Genomic DNA, 16,572 nt, shown 5'->3' on the forward strand with positions numbered 1-16,572 from the left:
TAAGAAAACACACTGTAAGAACTATTATTTTTTCACCGTGCAAGAAATAAAAGCCCATATGCTCAAAAAAAGTGATTAATGAGATTGAAATAGCATAGATACATAGATACTCTGTAGGAAGGATTGTTTACTCTTTTTCTTCTTTAATCACTGTTTACTCATCATTTACTCTTCTCACTGAATTAAGTTATAACTTAATACCAACATTGGAAAAGTCAAGGGTGACATATTCAAAAATGTGTTATGTCACAGTGTAGACGTGTACTCTTATTGCAATAATATTGGCTCCATTTGATCAATTTAGATCCCCACAGCTGCTCGGAAGACTTTGTCAAGGATTCTCATAAACCAGAGCAATGAATACAGTAAAGTTCAATCCATTCAGAAAGCTGCATTTGGACACTGACTTCAAGCTGAACATTTGTACTTTGAGGTTCATTCCTGAATTAGGAAGTCACCTGTTTTGTTGTCCCAAACCTCCTACCTTCTGCACCTTGCTTTGTTTCTCCAGAATACATTCTCAGGCACTTACTCAGGCTTCTCACATGTTTTGTGCCTATACACAAAGGCTCTCTGTTTCTGAACATGTGCTACTTCTTCCTCATCTATGGACAGATTTTAATACAAAGCTGGAAATCCTCTGGATTTATAGACTCTTCACTAGATCTTGACTTTATTCCACAGCTATATCCATCAAAACCCATCACAAAAGTACTTCAGAGACTACTTTCTATTCCATTTATCAAGTACTTCAGCCCAGCACTGACAAAAGAAGAGAATATAAAAGGGTTTTTTATTGAACCATAAAGAACATATATTCCTGGTGTAGCTCACATGCCACTGGCTATGTTACTAGAGCAGAAAATTTAGACCAAACTGAGTTCCTATATTTGTGTTGAAATTATGACTGATGTAGCACTATTACATCCTGCAAACATCCCATAACATTACTTAGAAGGATACAAAGCACTATTTTTTTGGGGAGGATAATGATTATGATAAAAAAAAGTTTCATATGCTAATATAGTTCCACCTAAAAAGTTCCTGTAATTTCTGGTAAATATGTGGGAAACAAAGAATAAAAGTACTTCATGACAATTCTTTCTTTCCCTCTCTCAAGAAAATAACTTTATAAAAGAAGGGGACATTTGTAATTTACTTATGGTGGTAAGAAATAGAAAATTCTAGAAATTGGCTCATAACTAAAAAAAAGACAAGGCTCTAGACAAGGATTTTTGATAGATCATACTTCTTCTGGTTTGATCATTTTCAAAAATACAGCTCTAGATTTAGTTTCTGATCAGACTAAAATAATGTTTCAACTTTTTAGTTGGCCCACCCCTATTCAGAAGTAAAAATGATTTTGAATTTCATTGCTAAGGTCATCTTACTTTCAGAGAACTAAAGGAGCAGGTACACATGTGCAGTATACGTGCTTATCCAGGAAAGCTAAACTATGGATGAGAGAAAACTATATCAGATGAATAAAAAAATAAAACAGATGAAGTTTTCCTGACAATAAAAATACCCTCTTATATTATTTCAAGTATCAAATGAGTTAAAATACTGAAAACTAATAGATTAAGTAGGGCAGTAGGTAAATATGGAAAAAGCAATAGGAGAAAAAAAAAAGTTTTTGATGTTGATTTTTTTCCTACTCTTTGTACCAGTAAATTGGTGGTATAAGATAAGATATTATGCATGATTTCACATATAGTATATATAAAACATAAAGAAATATTAATATACCTATGCAACAGAATAATTTACAGGACCTGTAGTTAGGGTCACACTGCTGTGGGTACTGTAATCTCCCCCACAGACCCTGGGAGTCTTGGAAAACAGCTGGAACACTGGGATACAGTCATGTATACGCATACAGTAATAAAGTTATTCTTGGTATTAATTGTCTATCCTTCCCCTGTAAATAAGGGACCATTGTCTAGATTTTACCCATACATTCACGAGAGCGACATTCTCCCCTCTCTTCTGTCCTAATGCCTCATGCAGGGGGTACCAATATACCACTACTTGACCAGGCTGTGGGGCCTGTGATTTGAAAGAATCTCAGTGAGCATTAGAACTATGAGCAGGAAAGTTGAGCCTTTGCTCTCTCCAGACTACTGTGAACAAAATTCCCTTAGGTAAGATGAAAAAGCCTGCCAGCAGGAGTCCCATACTTTGTTTCTTATTCAGAGAGAATCCAGGCAAAGCTTCTCAGGGCCTGTTATTATTACTACCATAAATACTCTGTGAAGATGGGTCAAGTTATTGAAAAAAAGGATATAGCAGGATGGAACCTTCTTCTCTACTTGGAAGAAAGGGAAAGAGACCATGAGTTCAAGAGCTGATGGCCATGATTTTTTCATTGGGAACCTGAAACCAGTCAATGTTCACTGCACGCAATGGATCTCAGAGGTGCCTCTGAGTGATTTCGGTGGCAGCAGGTAGACTGCACCCTGATGGCACATGCACCTGTTCCCAGGACCACAGGGTGAGAAGCCCCCTGCTTGCCTCAATTAGTCAGCAGGTTCAACAGGAGATGAGATTTGTTGGATTCATCTCCATGTTACGGAAGCCAGCAGCCAAGTGTGAATGTTGCCTGTGTAGAATGCATTTGAGGTCAGGCAGTGGTCACAAACTCAGTACTTGAGTGGTTCATGTTCTTTCATAAGACTGCTGCCTCACCACCCAGCTGCTGGATTGCATGGAAGGACACCTAATCTTGTCCAAAATTGATTAAATTCCCCAGTCAAGTTAAATTTACATCTGACTTCTTAGCTCTAGACTTTTTCCCTAAGACTAAGAAGTAAAAGGGATTATTGTTTTCCACAGACATGCTATATGTTCTGCAAACATGTTCCCATCACCTCCTTGGGAACAGCATATTGTAGCTGTAACAAAAGCAGTCTGTTCTTGTTTGGATAGGCAATATCCTTAACATAAGGCAGAGCATTGAACATCTTCTTTTTCCCATTTCTCACTGTGGCAGAAACAGCATGTAGGTCTTCTCAAAATGTGTCTTCTTTACAAAGTGAGAGTTTCTTGGGAATGGAATTTTTAAGCTAATAAGTGAAGTAATTCTGTTTATTTAAATTAGTATTTTAAATTATTTCTAATTTTAAGACCTGCTGATCACTGCTGTCTAATCACTTAAAATGCATCAACAAGATTTCTTTGTTATGCTTTGCCTATTAAAAGATGTTTATTGCTTATTGTACTAGAAAGCTAATGACTCAGAAATTTAAAACACTAGTGCTGTAGAGATTGCATTTTTTTTTTTCATTCTCATTAATATTGTACTACAAGGAGAAATTTGTAACTTCTACCTTTCCCCTGTAACATGTAACTACTCTTTTCCTTTATGGTATGCCACCATAAAAAAATATTGCATAACTCCTTCTTATAGTGACATCAAATGTGGACTATGAGTCTAAGCAGCCTGGTTGTAAACCATGGAAAGATTTTACACTAAAGAATTTACATACATTAAATCCATGATTCATACTGCTCCCAGCAGAGAGTCCCATTCAGTATACCAGTCAGGAAAGACTAATACCTCACATTGTAAGAGCCTCAATAAATTGCTATATTTAGATCCCTAAATTATAGAATGCTGCTATTAGCATGAACTTTATTATCATTAACATTATGATTAATACTAAAAGTTAAACTGCTAAAGAATTTAACTTACTCATCAAGAAGAGTTTTCCCAGTTTCAGCAACTGGATATATGAGAGAGCTTGCCTACATAACATCCTGTGTCATGACATGGCATTTATAATATAACTGTAATACTAGAGCCTACACCAAAATGAGGTAAGTTATTCCCCTCTTACCTTACCTGAGGCATTTTATAGGCCTAACTTCAAGACCTGGAACAGCAATTATATTGTGCTTTGTGCTGCAAACTCCTTTTCTGACTGCAAAATCTTCAAGATTCTGCAATGATACTACTACATGCTTATTGCACCTAGCACCACAGGACCTGGTTCCTTCAGAGGCCCTCAGGCATTATCAGAAAACAAAATGTCTCATCTGTTGTGCCATTTATAAGGGTTTATATATATATTCTGTATTTCAGCTCACGGATTTGTGTGTGTTTCTGGTACCTTTTTCAAAATCAAACAAAATTTTTTTCAGGGTCATGGAGGAGTTATGAAGAAATTAACTTTATACTTGTGGGATTTGATTCTGGGCCAAAAATTAGTGATTTGTTCTATTGTTATCTTGCCGTTTGAAAATATATATATATATATTTGAAAATCTGCAGGGTCTGGCAGAGATTTGTCCACATCATTATTTAATAGCCAGGAGCACAACAAAAATGTCTTTTCATTTAAGCAACATTTATCAGCTGGTGCTTGGTGACTGCCCTAGGCTCAAAAAAATTTGAGCAGTTCATGTTTAATCAAGAGCATTATACAGTATGAAAACAGATTGTATTTTTACAACTAACTTTATCCTGCTCTGAGGAGAGGTCAGGTTTTGCAGTTTTCACCAAAGTTTTTGTGTCGTCCTGACACACGCGGGATTTTTTGAGAAGGTGAACTTTATTTCCTGATCTCTATTTAACTGGTGTGGAGGCATGGTACAAGAGCTTGGTATTCCAGTAATATGATTGCAGTGGTTATCTGCTGGGTCAATTAAGTGTTAAACCACTTCCTGGGTAAGGACTTCCCAAATAACTACCAAAGGCATTGATCCACTCTGGTATGGTTTTATAGAATCATAGAATCATAAAATCATAGAACTATAGTATCATAGAATGGCCTGGGTTGGAAGGGACCTAAAGGATTATTGTTGCAAGCCCCCACCCATCTAGTGGATGCCATCCACCAGATCAGGCTGCCCAGGGCCTCGTCCAACCTGGCCTTGAACACCTCCACGAATGGGGTATCCACAGTTTCTCTGAGCAACCTGTGCCCGTGTCTCAACCACCCTATGAGTGAAGAATTTCCTCCTAACATCTCGTCTAAATCTCCCCTCTTTTCATTTACAACCATTCCCCCTTGTTCTATCACTATCTGCCCATATAATAGCCATGTTTATTAATGGAAATGTTGAGTTATTTATAAAAATTGAGAGGCTTTTGTCAGGGCATGGTGAGGGCCAGAGGCTCCTGGAGGTCCCCCAGGCAGCAGGGTTGGGCCAGGCAGCCCACTGCCCCAAACCAGGAACTGGGCAGCTGGGGGGCACCAGGGCAGCCCCAGCTTGGGACTAGTCCAGGACATGGCACACAGACAGGCCCAGCTAGGTGGGGCACATGGCAGGATGAGCCAGGACAGGGATGGGCTGCGGGGAGCTGAAGACCAACCCTGCCATGGCCTTGCTTAGGCCTTTCTGATGGGGTCCTGGGCAGGGTTAGAGGAGCCCCAGGATGGGCAGGGCTCGGGGTGCCCTTGGGTCCCTGACAGACTTATTCAACTTCTTTGAAAAGAAAGAAAGCATGAAAACAGCAGAATCTGAAGTAAGCAGAAAAGTTTTGCTGTGAAACTTCTAAAGTAAATAGCCAAAAGCAATGCATTTCTTTAGCAATCCTAGATGGCAGTTATTTATTTTTTTATCAAAATGCACTTCCTGCAGCCATTAATCTTGAGCAGACATAACTTCCTGATTTGCCTAAAGACTATCTATTTACTGCTGGTTCAGTAGCAGGCGGTTTGGATTTTTCCATAAATAAGACGCCCACTGAAATTATAAGAAGCAAGAATAGATATTTGGGGAACACACTGAAAATAATGATGTGAGCCTCAGCTGGCTTGAACACTGTGATGGCGTTTATACCTGAGGATGAGGAATGTAAGCTAATGTTTTTACAACTAGAGTTTCAGAGACAAATTGTACTCTTTGCCAAGGTAGACTAGATATACGGTCAGTTGTACTTTCAGGCCATATTTGTTTTGGCTAATATGAAATTAGACACCTCTGCTGTAACCCAGTCTTAAAACAAAGAGCTGGAGAGCAAGAGCTTTCTTTTCCTATACAAGTGCACCTGAATGCATGTGCTTGTTGAGAAGAAACAAAATGATAACAGTTTTTGGAGAATTCCCAGCAGAAAATTCCAAAGAGGGCTACTGTTGAAATCCATTTCATGAGAATGCACTGGGCTTGTCAAAATATTTGATGGCAATGTATCTCAATGTTTTGGTTCAGTTTTATTTTTATCCTTTTTTACTATTATTATTATTCAAATCACACCTGCCTCTTTTCATTTATCATACCTGTCTCTTAAGCAACCCATAGTGTTAGTAACATCTAAGTGCCTTGCAAAGGACACCATTGTCATTATCATTTTACGTATGTGGTACTCAGAAAGGGAAGACACAGCTTTCTGAGTTTAAAGTTTTGAAACAAAACCCTTGAATGTTTCATTTCAAAAGTCAGATCAGTCACTTTGATTCAGATTCTGGATAATATGTAGTGCCAGTATATCAAAAAAAAAAAAAAAAAAAAAAAAAAAAAAAAAAGATGCAAATCAACCCTCTCACAATATCTGTCTTCAAGAGAAGGCCAGAAAAGCATAATCCAGCAATTTCATGTCTCCTTACAGTTGCTAGCTCTCACTGTGTCTGTGAAAGGCTTGCAGTGATAAATATCTTACGCTAAAAAAAGTCCTGAACCTGGGCGTCTTTGTCTCTATCAAATAGTAGAGCTGCCAAGCTTCCAGCCTGGGTTTATTTTATCAACATTTCCAATTTCCCTTTCAGTCAAAATAAGACTGTGGGGACCATCTGAGCAGATAATTATGTAACTGTGAAAGTTCAGAGCATGCTGAACAAAACAAAATATGTTTTCCCTCATTTATGCAGACTAAACATATTGTCAAGGTTTTGAAGCAGTCAGTCCAAATTTTTCACAAAACACTGCAGTTTCACAAGCAGCCTGTTAGTGGAAGAATTGCACCAAAATACTATCCTCTCTGTAAATGCTCATCAGAGAGAAGACTTTGCTGAATACTTCCAGTGCCTAATTAATTGCAGACATCTGAAAAAATTACTTTGCATACTCCAGTATTGCCAGCTGAAGCATTCTGAAATCACTGGTGAGCTTTCCATAATTATAATAATTTTAAAATAATTATGTATCTGAGGAATCTCTTTTGGATCCTACTGCTTGCATTCTTTTCACACAGAGGACTACATTCAGTTGCCTAAATATAGACATCTGTTATCATTTGAGATGCCCTGGGCCTTATACTGGGCATCTGCATGACTCTCGCAGATGTGACACTGGAGCAGCAGACCTGTGCCCTTCTGGAGCAGTAGCTGGAGGCTAGTCAGGGTCCTGTAGGGCATCCAAAATGACACCAGATGCCTATGTTTAGGTCACTGAATCATACTCCGACTGTCACATTTCCAAGCTGTTCTTCACAGTTGTGAAGGTTAAAAGCCAGTGAAAGCTGAGCTGCAGCTTTACATCAAATATTTTGAGATGTTTGATAGTCCCTGCTGTTCAAAGTAACAGTTTTAAGACTGCTATGACCAAAAGCTGACCTCTCTGGAAAGCTTTCTGTATTTATTCCCATGATATCTACATCATACAGTTGATTCTAAATCCTTGTTTTTAATGACAGAACAGTTTTACAGATGTGCTTCTGAATTAGGTTTTAAAATGGGCAGATTTCAAATCCAGACCTGCTAAGATTTTTTCCTGAACATGCATTTCAAATGTTCACTTCTGGTATGTTTCAGCTTCTGAATGCCCAGGACAAAGTCCCCTCTTCTGTGTTTCAGAACTGCTTAGGTCTCTTAAGATCAAGGGCAAGATGGAAGTGTTTTGTACCTCTGAAAATCAGAGGATTATATGGAGGACTGCGAACCTGCTTTTATACTTTCAGGTTCTAAAATGCTATACACCTGCCATCAAAATGCCAGCCTTTCAGATTATAGAATCATTAAGGTTTGAAAAGATATCAAAGATCATCTGGTCCAATTTCAACCTTTATAAAAGACAGAAGAAAATCCACAGTGGGCTTGCCAACTCATTCACTTCCATGTTCCATTACCCTCTGGCATTCGGATGAAATGAGTCTTACAGGGGTGGAGATTTTTCCATTATATTTTGATGATCATTCATATGGGGGAGAAAAAATAGAGTTCTTGTTTTGTAACTTTTGCTTATGGCTGACCCTCAGTCCCAGAACATTTTGGGGAATGCAGGAAGTGGTTAAGAGGCATTGAGATCTTTTTTTTTTTTTTTTTTTTTTGACCATTATATTATAAACATTCTCATGCTTAAACCAAAACTGAAATGAACACTTTGTTAATGATTTGGTGCCTTACGTCTTTTCCTTGCTGATTTCTGTAATATTCTTGATATTAAGCCCTGCTACACAACAAAATATAGGTCATATTTACTAGTTAAGAGGCCACTGAACAACCTTGAACTTCACAGTTGAAGTGCATCTTTTGGTTGAGTCTGTTACACAGTTCCTATTGGCTTCAGTGCAACCCCTTTATGACACATACATCACGCTAAAAATTTTTCTTCCAAATTCCAGTCACTCAGCCAGCCCCTGGCTCATAAGATTAAAAAAGTGGGAATTTTAAATCAAATTATATTGACAAATTTAGAAGGAAGAAGAGGAAGCCTTGTTAATTAAGTTAATTCTATTATTCCTTCTTGAGTAGCTAATATAAGGCAGCATAGTCCTGTCCTCAATATAGCTGATAATCGTTATTCTTAATGTAGCAAAATTGGCCTCATTTTAAATACTCTTGGGCTTTGATTTCAATAAAGAGATAAGATAATAGTGATAGAAGGAATATTCCTTAAAGGATGTTTAGAAAATTCTATTAATATGGGGGGAATCTTTTCAAGAGTAAAATACGCCACATATTCAGCTTACAGCCCTCAATCACAAGACTCTAATGAACTAATATTAGCACTTCTCTAATATTCTCTTTTATCTCTGGAGAACTTAGAAAGAGGATATAGATTTTCCATGAAGCCAAGCAACATAGAAATCAAAATATCAATACAGTCTCTGGGACTTTGTAAATATATATATCTAGATAAGATTGATAGATATACATTTAGTAGCTGTAGATTTTTCAGTTTCGTGTTTGAAAATATCACAGCAAAGTGAAAAAAAAAATCATCTTTAATTAAAGTGATATTTTGCTTGACCTAAAAAGATTCTCTTTTTTGTGTATTTGTTATTATTTTAAAATGTAACCTCAAATTTAAAGCATTTTCTTTAAAAATGTCAGAAAGGAAAGTTTTCCAGAACTTTTTTTACAAAAATATTAACAAAATTAGTACAACTTATCTGAATATTTAAAGAATCACGTTGCTGCATTTTCTGGCAAATAAGAAACTAGACAAAGGTATTTAGGCACAGAAGGGTGTGAATAAATGCCTTGTGGTGTGTACAAAAATGTGTGAACAAGTTATGTTTCCAAATCACAGCTGTACCTGTAGTAGATACCTTTGAAAATTTCCTTTGTGATTCTTCTGCTATTTTCTACTTCTTTCGGCATCTACACTAGGATCACTTTGTCTACCCCAACCATAAGATTAAGAAGCTTAAATATATCGATATATATTTCTTTTCACAATGCATTGGAGAAAATCTCAGTATGCATCCCACAGGCTCTGAAGAGATCAAATGAAACAGGTCTTTTTAAATTAATTAATTAATTAATTTATTTATTTATTTGCTATGTTAACTAGTGCATTATTCTCTTGTGGAGTAATTACTGAGATACAGAAATAAGCATTTACCTTGAAATTTTAGCAAATCATATTAGCTGAGAAAAATATACTTGAGATCTATCTTTGAGAACTTGGGGCAAGTCTTTCTCTTGGCCTTCACAAGATGCTTCACACTGGGTGTTTTGTGTGTGTGGTGTGGGGGTTTTTTGTTTGTTTGTTTGTTTGTTTGCTTGCTTGTTTTTAATGTTGGCATTTGATTAGTGCAGGCCTCTTAATCTCACAGTATTTTATAAGAGAAAGAGCAGATTTAAAGCTTAAGGGTTTCAGTGGTTACCAAATGTAAGAAATGCTGGACATAAAACAGTATGCAGACCTCCATCTGCCTGCCCTTTCTATTGATCTGTTTTCCAAAAAGAACTTACAGATTTATTATAATAAACATTGTGAATTATACCTCAGAACTAATGCCAAGCCATGATAATTCCTTTTAAATAAATAGTGACAAAAATGCTGAGTGAATCACTTATTAGTTTTTTTCTAGAAATAGTCTTGGTAGCTGAAAAACATCAGACAAAAATGTTTCTTTCTCCTAGTGTTCCCTCTCCAGAAGAATTTTAATTTAATGTCTCACCACGAGTACTAATTACCTTTCACCCTTGTGCTTTTAAAAGAATCATATCTCTGGTAATAAAGCAGATTGCCTGAATATATTCAGTTCCCCAGCAGCTGGTTCTGGCAAGAACAGTTGGGGAATTTCTTGGGGAGACTCCAGTGTTGGTGAGGAGGCTCAGAATGAGCAGAGATGGAACCAGAACACCTCCAGAGCAGAAATGTGCCCAGGCAATTTGGCTGAGGGCATCTGCACTGCAGCTGCTCCCTGGTGTTCCTGTGGCTTGTTGGCTCTTCTGGTCCTGAAGGAAAAAAAAAAAAAAAAAAAAAAAAAAGCAGAACATGCCCTGATGAATACCACTCTGAAATGGTAAGTTCAGCTATCTGAGGACAAGTCCTTGGTTTTGCTGACATTAATCAAAACAAGGAACTGGCTACTCTATTAGAGGGCATGTATGTGCTAAAATTGCAGGGGGCAATATAAGACATTTGGTTGTCAGAAAGAATAACTTTCAATATATACTACAGTCCTTTCTTTCACATGCCAGAAATAGCTTCCATGTATCTCCAGCATCTCATGCAAGAAAAAAAAAATACTCAGAAGTGATGCTAGTGAAGTATTTCTCCTGCCTGTTTACCCTCAGTTGTACTGCTACTTTCTGGAAAGCCTTGGATGGAAATGTTTCGGAAACCTGACTAAAGTTAGCTAGCATGGATTTAAATCTGCCACAGCAATATCTGACACAACTAGACCCTTGTCTCATGCAACCTAAAAGTATAATGTAAGCTTATTGAAGTCTGGGAAATAAGCATTTTTCTGTCATGTATAATGTTGAACTTGAATTTAAAATGTGAGATCATCAGATGAGAGGCTGTTCTATTAAGGCCATCCTGGAAAGCTCTTACCTATCATATTTTTATCACAATTTGGTGAGAATAAGCACTTGGAATATAGGTATTACAGGATCTGTTATTTGACTGATCTCAACCTTTGAAGAACCACAAGTTCCTCCAAAGAAGTTGCTTCATGATTCAGTAGAATTTCCTCTCTTTCTTCATTCATACTTCAGTAACTATTGCTCTAACATGATAAATTCTTGTTGTGGAATATTAATCACTTTAGATATCATCTGCCCAATCTTCAGAGATGCAGCCTAATCCCATAGATCTCCCCAACTGGGGAGATACTGGTCTTTTCCTAGAAAACATTAAGTACCTTTCTACACAGTCATATATAAGCGAATTAGTGACATGCAATAAATCTTACATGCATTTGCTATCATTTCTCTATTGATAATAATAGAATCAGTTTCTAACTCTGCAGTGGCTAAAGCCTGAGATCACCTCACATGCCCTCATTGCAAAAGGTGCCAAAGCACGAGATTATGATCTGCTAAAAGCTCAGTTCCACAGAAGGTCTCAGCCCCAGGGCATGCTGTTGGATGGCCATGCAGAAGACAGGGTTTATGAAGGAATTTGTCTCTGTCAAAATTCTGCCAGTAGCTCTATGGGGGAATAGTTGCCATCTCCTTAATTATCAACGCTGGTTCCCTTGCAAGTGCCATGGAAATGAGGTTGTACAGTCATTGTGACTTCTTTTGTCAAACAAAGGTGCGTTTGCCTGTAATGCTAGACTAGCAATCTGTCTCTCTCTGGTAACAAAATACTATCAAGAATTAGATGGAATCACTGTTCAGAGCCATCTGGTTCTTTCTTATAGAAAGTGGACTGTACAGTAGGAAAGGAATAAGACCTTTATAATAGGAGAAATTGAAAAAAAAATAATAATAATAAAATAAAATACCTGCTTGTTCTTGGATATTAATACCGAAAAACAGAAGAAAAACATAGGTGATTTCTGCAGCTGAGTATGTTTCAAGGGCACTTCCCTTTATTCCTCCCATTCCAAAAGTCAAATGCTTCTTGCATCAATTAAAAGAAAGGCTAATGAATGGAGAAAGCATAAAGTCAGAGCAGGACAGGGAAGCTATTTAAAAGTGCTTGTCTTAATCCCTTCCTTCACTCTTTTCCTCTGTCCCTGCCCTCTTCCTCCTACACTCTAACAACTCTGTATATTATTTTCTTCCAAGAGTTTTACATCTTAACCCCCTCTCTGTTGGCTCTCTGTATTGTATGAAATACCTTTGAAATTGTATTGAAATACCTTACTATCTTGCATTAAGTGCTGTATAAAATATCTCGCAAGCAGTGTTTGTTCTCCTATCCTTTTGACAGAGATAGAAATGAGTACTTGAGAGTTTGGTTTTGAAAACTCACATACACATTAACCACGAGATGTTAATACCCATGTAAGAAGACAAGGTGAAAGAAATGTGCTTTCTGTTTGTACCTGAAGGTTTCTGATGCTCTTTTAGCTCAGCATTCGAACGTGTCAGCCCCATTTTCTGTAGAGATAAGCTTTAGCCTCATCATCCCTTTCCACCAGATGAGAAGAGTTGTCATTTGTCTACATCCTTTTGTTTCAGTCAATATTACAAATACTCCATTTCAGCCAGGAGATGCCTTGAAAATGAAGACTATGACCTTCACTTAAGTCTGCATTGTACAGAGAACAGTGTAAAGCACAGCGGCCAGGCTTGTCAAGTTTGCAGTGCTGAGGAAAACAGGTCTCCTCTCTCTGTTCAAGCTGGCATCCTTCAGTACTAAAGCTTATTGTGGAGGTATCAGGTGTTAGGCCTGTTCTGTTCAAATACTTGCATTGATTCAATTTATCAGCTTGCTGGATTGAGCCTGAAATACATCAAAGTACACTTTTACTCACACATTTTCACTGTTTAAGTAAACCAATTTTAAAATACACTCTTACATTTAAACAGTGAAAGTTTGTTTCTACACGGGTCTGAATTTGTCGTTCTTCTAACATATTCATTGTTTTTTAAATTGCCTCTGCTTTTGCCTCAAGCCTTTGATTTCCACGTTGCATTTAGTATTTCCTTCCCTTGCCGTATTCCTATGCTGCATCATTACCAGACTGAATCTCAAGTATTCATTAGTTCCCAGAAAATTATTACCTAGCCAAAGACATACATGTTTCCTCATCTAATGGATTGCAAAGCAATTACTTTGTTCTGTTTTTCTTTATTTTTACTGTTTTTCAGTTAAATAAAGGGGATCAGATTGTAAAAGAGAAAACTAAATGAAAGTCTCATCCATCTCAGTTCAATGTAATTGCCATACTAAAAACATAATGCGGCATCCCAATGTTATAACAAGACTATAGCCCCTCAACAAACTGCTGTTTCATTTCTTTATCGTGGGCAGTTATGTCAAATTACCCATGTAGATCCATAAGGACAATTTGTTGGAGGAACAAAGGAGCACTGAGGTAATTTCCCCAGTATTTTTATTATTTTATTGTGTCCATCATACCCTTTAGTTATATTTGTTCAAAATTAAGTGCTTTTTATTCTTATTACTCTAGGCATAAGGCTCTAACCTTATTCATAGCTTACAACTGTATGTCCTCTCATTTTCATGTTCTTTAATTGTATATGAAGATTTTGGATTAGTTCTATCAATCCTCTTTGTAATGTTAAGTACTTAAATTAGGTACTATAAAACATTCAGTGAATATAAACTATCCTTCTCAATCTGTTGGTTGAAACTTAAATATTTGAAGCCAGTTACTGTTCTGATCATACTATAACTTACCTGATTAAAATATATTATTGCACTTTTCATGGGTATTGAATACCGTACAGTGTTACTTTATATGGCTCTCCTTTTCCATGGGAATGTGTTCTTTAACAAACTAAAAATGCATCTTGCTCACTCCCTTCTTCTTATCTGCAGGGTGGGTTAGTGGGTGTTTTTCACAAGAAATTTCTTAAGTTTAGCTTAAGATAAGCTAGTGCTTTAATATACAAGAAAAATATCTGTGAATGTCAAACTTTATTTCAATTTGGTGGTTTTCTTCAAAATAAAAAACAGGCAAACAAAATAAATAGGAAATAGAAAGTGGAAAAGTTCCCAAATGGTGCTAGAACTGAGTGTGACAATTCTCTTTGTCCCCACTAGCGTGTATTGGCCAATGCATTTAGGTACATAGGGATGAACTGCATTTATCTTCCCAGCAGCAGGGCAAGAGGAGGGAGTAATTAGAGGTGCTGCAAGCCACATGGACTTTGCTCTTTCCCTCAATTTCCAACTCTGTTGCTGTTAGTCTCAGGAAGTGGTGAGGAGGAGGAAGAATGTGTCACAAGTACCCCAGATTTCAAAGCTGCAAACAAGAATTATTTTGCTTATTTTTAAATACTGTCTACTCATATTTTGCAACATAAGCTGATCAGACAACTAAAACGCATGTCTAGTTTTGAGGGTGAATAAGGGTCCCTTGTTCTTTTCACCTTAAAAATATTTGATTGGTAAACAGCTTTATTAACTAGCCCTCTCATCATCTCTGTGGTATAGGTAAAGGAATGTATTTTTGTGCTTTACAGGTTGGGGAACAGAGAGGCTATGTGGTTTACCAAAATTCAGAGAGCTAAAGCCAGGGGGGATCAGAAGAACACTTAAGCGCTTTGCTTGGTGACAGCTCCTGTAAAAGATGAGCATACTTTCTTTCTCATGCTGAGACTGCACCACAAGAAAACATTTTTCTTTCTTTCTGTGATAATGGGTAACTTCACTCCATAGCCTGACAGGCTTCGCTTCTTGTAGAAAGAGAAAGAAATTTGGTTGTGGTGGTGAGGGGTGTATAACTCATCTCAGGGTTGAAAAGAGGCTGCTGAGCTGTTTCTCAGCATGCAGCCCAAGGGTACTCAGGCTCTTTACATAATAACATGTTGTCCAGTCACCTGAGTGCCTGGGCTAGAGTATATGAGCTGCAAGAGGGAGTATATCTTTATAAATAAAATCAATTATATCTTATTTTAGAATTGAACAAAGAAGCAAGCTGGGATGAAAAACCTTCATCTTCAGTTTCTCTAGCCTTTGGTCTGTCAGTGTCTCCTATATGACCCCAGACAAGTCTTTTCTGCTGCAGCATCCTGCATTTTAGCAGCATTAGGAAAGCAGCAGTCTTACAGCTTTGTCCAGGCTTGTGCGGTATGTCTGTAAACAAAGGGCTTTGAACACAAGTGCCAAAGTCCCCTTTATATGTCTTGACTTCTGGGAGCCTTTGAGCTCTCAGTAAGCATCTCCTTTACTGCTAGGCAATAGGCTATAATGCAGCAATGTACTTTAGATCATTTTTATTTTATTAATTTTTATTACCGCATTAAGGTTATATGAAGAACTTCTCTTCAGTCCAGCACTTGTTGCGGTTTTAGCACATTTGACTTTATCTTTTTTAATCCCTTTTATAAGTCATATTAAAGCATTTATTAAGGTGCTTTAAAGATAATGAGTAACTAACTTTAGACAGGAAATCAGAGGTAATGTCTTCTGAAAAATCTGAAAGGGATTAAAATGGTCATCGTAATGAATAACTAAATAGAAAGAGGACAAGAACCTTAAAAAAAAAAAAAAAAAAAAAAAAACTTGGGGGGAGGAGGAGGGTATAGAGCATAGAGTGGGGAGCTGGGGTGGAACAAGCTTTTCCAGTATTTGAAAGATTAACAATTCTGGAGCAAATGTTTTTCCCTATGGGAAATGTTTTCCCTATGTTTTTCCCTGTGGGAAAAACACTGTCAGATTTACTTCAGCTCAGTTATTGCTGCAGGAATTAAGTTATTTGTAATGCAGAAAGTGCTCTTGCTGCAATAATTAGCTTTTCGGAGAACATAGCTTACACCTTTTTGGAGCCCGTGTAATTAGAACTGAGGAAATAGGTTCATCACTGCTGCTGCTATTTCATTACTGAGTAATCATTTCTCTCTAAACATACCACTCTTAGAAGAATGACTGTTTGTGGTCAGATGTGCTAATTTGTCCTCTCTTCGCATTACAGTGTGTTTAATAGCATGCTTTTTAAGATGGGCAAATAAATGCAGCTGAATTTTGCTTTCCTTGGGTTACTAAGAGGTTGGTTGAGTTTAGAAAATCAGAGCTATGAAAAGCTACCCCAGTGCATTTCACCAGCTTGTAAATGGGAGACCATTAAAAAAGAGAGATCTCAACAGGGGACACACATTTGCTGCTTTATATGGCTTGTGTATCAGAGATGACTCTTGTTAGAAAAAAGAAAAGCTGCCTGGCAGTTCTGGACCTCAGACCACAGCTCAGCTGTGGGGTGCAAAAGCACTGTCCTGCTCTCAGGCTTGGCTGTGCATCCCAGCTACATCCTGAGTATTTATCAGGTTGGGACTGAGGTGCCCACAGCCTTCCCACTCCCTGTGTCAC

General features: G+C 37.4%; 1 protein-coding gene across 1 annotated transcript in view; it reads left to right on the forward strand.

Annotated features, from left to right (window-relative positions):
* Positions 1–16,572, forward strand: part of KCNB2 (potassium voltage-gated channel subfamily B member 2) — a 194,427-nt gene that overhangs the window by 142,045 nt on the left and 35,810 nt on the right. The gene's annotated exons all lie outside the window — the stretch shown is intronic.

Source organism: Aythya ferina (assembly GCF_964211825.1).
Source record: "Aythya ferina genome assembly, chromosome: 2".
NCBI lineage: Eukaryota > Metazoa > Chordata > Aves > Anseriformes > Anatidae > Aythya > Aythya ferina.